Source organism: Falco rusticolus, chromosome 1, assembly GCF_015220075.1.
Source record: "Falco rusticolus isolate bFalRus1 chromosome 1, bFalRus1.pri, whole genome shotgun sequence".
Lineage (NCBI taxonomy): Eukaryota > Metazoa > Chordata > Aves > Falconiformes > Falconidae > Falco > Falco rusticolus.
The window spans coordinates 117,895,451-117,901,450 of record NC_051187.1 but is presented as its reverse complement, the minus strand read 5'-3'; positions in this window follow the sequence as shown (position 1 = coordinate 117,901,450).

The following is a 6,000-nucleotide window of genomic DNA, read 5'->3' as shown; positions in this document are numbered from 1 at the left end:
CACTCGTTTGTTTTCCCTCCTTTTACGCTAAGGGTATCAATTTATAATCCACAATTCTTAGCTGGAAAACTTCTTTTCCTGCTCTCTTAGAAACAATCCATAAATAGATACAAACAGATAAGGAAATAAGAGAACACAACCTTTACTTCCTCCTTGGCAACTTGGTACTTTCAAAAGAAAGTCTTTGAGACTTTTCCTGCCACTGACAGCATAAGACTAGACTTCAGCAACTTCAGAGTCCTATTAAAGTAAATTGGGCACAACAGTTATACCCATTTTCTCCACTGCAATTTTAAGTTCCCTTCCTAAAAAAGAACGCAACTGGAGTGTCTTATCTTCCCCAATTCAAAAAGTCCCTCAAGTCAAAAATAGCCTTATTGAACTCCATATCAACTAGATAGATAAAACAAGAGCATTTAAATATATCCTGCCTCTTTCTCCAACCTCACTGCATCTAAAGAAAAAAAAAACAACTGGTACCTGTCTAAAGGATCATTTGAACATAGCTTTTGGTCATTATAGGTTTATAAAATAAAACAAACATTTTAAAAAGTGAACATCTAAACATTTTGTTTTGATTCTCTGTGGGAGTGACAGAAACAATGTTCATTTCCCCCCCCTTCACATCTCCACTTTCATTTCACAAGAATATCTTATTTAGTTCCACAGTCTGAAAATGACCTTTTATTTCAACAGCTCTGTGGGTTCCACTACTTGCAGAAACAAACATTTTCTTCCTGGCACAATAGCAACTATTTTAATATTCTCTTCAGACTCTCTCTTCATTGCAATCCTAATAAACGCATTCAGGTTTACGATGGAGAGAGATCCTACCCGACAAATGGCAGCAAGGTTACAGGCTCAAGCTAGTGACCTTCTGAAAGCTTGTTTTCCAGAGCTGCCTGATGGGGTGAACATTCCAGTTATGTTATTCATTGAAACAGGAACTCCAAATATTCCCCTTTTCTAAACAATGTCATTTTACCTTGACAACATATCATCACTGGCTTTCTTCCATTCATCTCCTAGGTCAGGAAAGAAAGGTGAACAATTTATCACTCACGAATCCCTGATTTTAATGCAGATATTAACTGAAATTCAATTTCCATTGAATACATATTTTGAATACTATATAAACATACATATGCAGTAGCATTAAAGCACAAAGGCTAAATGTATGTCAGATCTGATCTGCACCGGGATGGAGATACAGCATTTTTCAACTACAGTGCAAACCACTAGTGACTTGTACTTTGCAAATTCCTGATTTTTCTAAAAAGGCTTTAAGCCATTTAACAATTAGAAAGCAAACAGCTTAGCAGGATTTCCAGTTTTACAATTCATTTGACTTCAGCTTGCAAGAGTTAAAAAAGGGTTAGGTCATACAGATTCATTTACTCTGAATACCAAACCTATAACAATTTGTCTGCTTTCCTTTCAGAAGGAGGATTTACAGGTTGGATTATACCCCATGGAGCTATACACAAAGGTGTCCTTCCATCTGCTAATCTCCCCGTTTCGCTCGGATATTTCACCTCTAAAATAATCCCTGCATGACAGAGAGAGACTCAATGTAGTCTTGTCCCACACTGAGAAAGCTGATGCCATCACTTCACATGTATGTGTGTTTCTTATTTGGGTACTATGGCAATCCAAACTTAAAAGCTACCTCATGAAGCTTCAAGGATTCTTTCCTGCCTGAAAAGCAGACAGATTCAGTCCTTACCTTACATCCTACAAGGGCACTTTCAACTGGCCGGGAAAGATTCAGAAATTCAACTTGCTTCAGCACAGAGAATTACAGGGTACAACCCCAAGCAAATTAATAACACACCAAGACTAGGAAAATAAGGTCACAGTGTCTTTGGCATGGTTTTGGATAAGACACTCACAGCTGGTCTGGATTCTTGTGTTAACACTTTCTTTGAAGGCACACTTTTAATTAACTGTGGTAGAAAAAGTGGATACACTAGGTATAGAGAGTAACCTCATGTTCCTCTACCCACTAAGTTAGCGAAGTGAACAGTGTTTGGTTTTATAGTATCCTTTTCATATAGTTCCTTCCAGACCACTGAAGGAAGCTGAACCTGGGATACAGTCAACTGCAAGAGGAGTAATCTCTACGTAGATGTCAGTGGTTTTCTACAGCTATCACCAAGGAACATTGCCAAGCTCATCCTGCAACATAGGGGACTATAAAATAACAGAAGAACAAAGGAACACTTATCTACTTTGTTTTCCTCCAGTTTATCACTGAGATTTTTACAATATCACTTCATGTAGTTTAGGTCTGTATTTGTGTATTTCCTAGCAGGCAGGCATATATTTCCCGTTATGTTCTGGAAAGCAACTACAAGTATTCTAAATGGTGCTCTATGATACCACATAATCATGTTATTACTGTATTTCTCAAAAAAAAGGAGGATTCCCCCCCCCCCCCCGATGTTAAAATAATCTTTTGTTGTCATTTTTTAATGTAACCAGCTGTTTCCTGACAGAATCTACACCTCAGCAGGTACCACTATAAAGTTATTTCTTTAAAACTGTAGTTTTATTATTATTATTTAACTGTAGTTAAATCAGTGCACTCTGTTGACACAATCGTGAAACTACCTTTGTCAGTCTACATAGCCCCTACACACATGTTGCCTTGAACTGATGCAGTGAGGACAATGCAATACCTTTGCTTGCAGTTCTGTTTTGTATGAAGGAGTCTGTAACTGGGAAATGGGAATATATTATATCCAGGACATTCCAACAATGCTGAGAGACTCTACACATCAAAAGGTAATAAGTGTCAGAAAGTTCAGGGTCTCAGAGGGTGAAAAAACGGCAAGTTGGTAAAAAAAAAATATCCTACAAAGTAAGCAACAGGGTGTACGTGCAAGGATGCTCCTTAAATAGACAGGGTTAGGTCAGCTGCCTTAAGGTCTGAGGCCTTCCCATCCAAATACTGTGTTCTGCAAGTCCATCACTTAAAAACAACTGAATTATAAATCCACCGATATTTTGTAAGGTGCTTTCCTTCCTCTATCAAAGAGGAAAGAATTTAGTTGTCCAAAACGACACAGTTTAGAGCTTTATCTGCATATGACAGAAAACAAGCTTCTATAAGACAATCCTTTAACTTTAGTAGGAAACTAGAGGGGTTTAGTATACTTCCAAGCAAGCAACTCTTGCCAAGTGGCTGTCAGATCAGAACGCTGCGCAGTATACTTGACAGAAAAGCTAGTGTAGTAACAGTAAGCCAAGCCGCGCTTCAGTACTGAAACAATTCAAACACCGCCAAAAGAATCACACAGCAAGTGCAGCCTGTAACAGAGCTTTTGGGATTCTTATTCATGCATACCTAGACCCTCACAACTGTGATCAGGCACCCTGTTGTTTCAGGTGCTCCTCAAGTTAAGCTTTAAAGTTATACTTAGGCTACCCTTTTAAAATACATGTTTACATTTTACTTAGAGCAGGGGGGAAAAAAATCCATTACCCCAAAATACTTGGCACAATAGGACTGTAGAAGTATGATAGTTGCACTACACAAGCACTCTAATCGGCAGAATTCAGACTTTGACTTTTTCCTGTTGTTTGTGTTTTGGTTTTTTTTAAAGACCCAGTTAGGGTTTCTTAATAATTTTTAATTTATAATTTTGATAATTCAAGAGCTGTCTACACTTAATGCACTTCCCTTTTCCACTTGGCCCTCTCCCCAAGTTGCAAACTAATATGCAGACGCGCCACAGTGGTGTGAAACCAGGCAAGTTACCAGAATTAGCCATTCTGATGCATATTCTGTTTTGCAGTACAGCTGCATTCGGCAAATGCATTTATATTAATGTAAATGTCTTAGCTGAGACATACTATAAACTGAAAGGAAAATATAAACATTTTGGTGATTAGAACAACAAAACATCTAAAGGTGAGGCATTAGATGGAAGAGGACTGGAGCCAGAAGTCAAGTTACCTTAAGGGCTTAACTACACCCCTGGAACAAAGTGGTATTCGTTGTTGGAAATACAAAGCAGACTCTGACAAGTCTAATTAATGAATAGAATTCTTGTGTCTTTTACAATAGACCTTTAAACCACTCCTACTCAGCGGGCTCGAAATGATTTCGCTGGGGGGTACAGGGGCTATTGAGCTCAAATAGCAGATGTTTTGCTCAGCTCGACTGATACCAGAATCCCAGTGAGTTTTGTACTGCACGCTAGCATCCCCCTCGCCCCTCCCTGCCAAAAGGAAAACTTAATCATAATATCAAAGCGAAAGACCCAGGAAACACTTCATATACCTATCTGCACTGTTTAAGAAACTTTTTAAACCAGGTTGCAGGGTCTACTTTCCCCTCCCTGATCCTGCCCGGGCATGCATCGGTGAAGTAAAACCTTCACATGTTCACAATTCCCATATTCATAACTACCAAAATGGAGGTCTAGAAGGAAGACTCTTTCATGCTTAGGTTTCCATATGCCTATCAACATTTTCTGAACCCTGTAGAAAGTGCTAAACTAAGACAGGTCATCAAAAGTTTATTAAAGCATCTGTGCCTTCCAAGATGGAGCCCACAAATCCTGAATGCAACATTATTCAGCCAATTTAACCAGATTAGCCAGCCTGCTTTTTCCACTTTGTCATTTCTTCTTCCATAACAAGCTAGCTTGTAGCTAAAGGAAGCCAAGCTCTTTTAAAGCCTTCTTCTTTCACAGCTAGTCAAGTACAGCATTTACAATTGGGAGCTATCATGTCAGAAGCACAGGAGTTTCTCACGGGTCATTCAAAGTGTGCTACACAAACCAAAAACATGAAAATAGAAAGGAGACTAATTAACAGTTCTAAATTTTAGTTAAACTCTATTCAACCTTCTGCTTCTCAGATCCAGCTAGACAGCTAATAAGCCTCGTGGAATTCCAGCTCTTAATTAACACACAATTATTTCTCCAGAAGGATTAGAAGTTTCAGCAAATGCTCAAGAAGTCAGTTTCTACAGCTCAAATTAGATCACTGCCTACATTTAGGAGCAAGGGTTACTGGTCCACACTCTACATGTAGCAACTTTTTTTTTTTTAAATGTAATCACATCTTTAAAGGATGCCTGCGTTTCCATTGCACAAAGCTTCCTTTTGTGTGAGCACGTAATGCTTCCAGCCAGTAGTACAGTCACTCGACATGAAAAGATAACAGCCACCAATGTAAGCATCTCGGCCATGTATTAACTGTTCGAAAGCAGAACAATCTGTGAGCAACCACCTTTCTGAAGGCTAATCCAACACTTTATAGGTCAAGGTCTGAGACTCTCTGCACCTCAGCAAGGAACTGATCATCAGAAGCAAAAGGCTAAGCAATGCAAGCCCAGTTACACCAGCAGCTTACACCACTAACTGCCACCAACAGGAACAATGCCCCGTAAACGGGGCCCTTCCCAAAGCAGTCCACTGCCTCCGTTAGCAATTAGTCCTTCCTCAGCTTCTGGTTAAACGCATACAGTCTGTTTTAAAGCGCTGCCTCAGTTTTGTGAGAGCAAAAGGTGTGTATTTTAAATCATAGTGCTGAAGCATTCGTTCTTAATGGGACAGCCCATCTCCAGACTTTTGTCTCCCTTTTCCCCACCTACAGCTGTCTTCAAGCCAAAGCCAACTATCATAGTCTTATGGGCATACAGATTTCTTCCTCAGAGTAGATGAGTGCAACCATCTCCCTCTAAACACACTAGCTTTCTTCTGCTCCTTCTGGCTGCAACTTTTCTTTGACAAGAGAAGCTGCTCTACGCTGTACATTAATTCCCTACACAATATATTGAGATAACATGTATCAGAGTGCACTATGCTGGAAAGGCTTAGGAGACTGACAAATCAGGACAGCTTTAAACTTAAAAAAAAAAAACATACGAAGCTCATTCATTGGCAGCAACATGCAAATGGTTAGCCCTTACACCTTGTTAATCATTGTCACTACATGCAGAACTGTCAGCCTTTCACAACTCCATCCTAAATCAGCTGTGAGTGG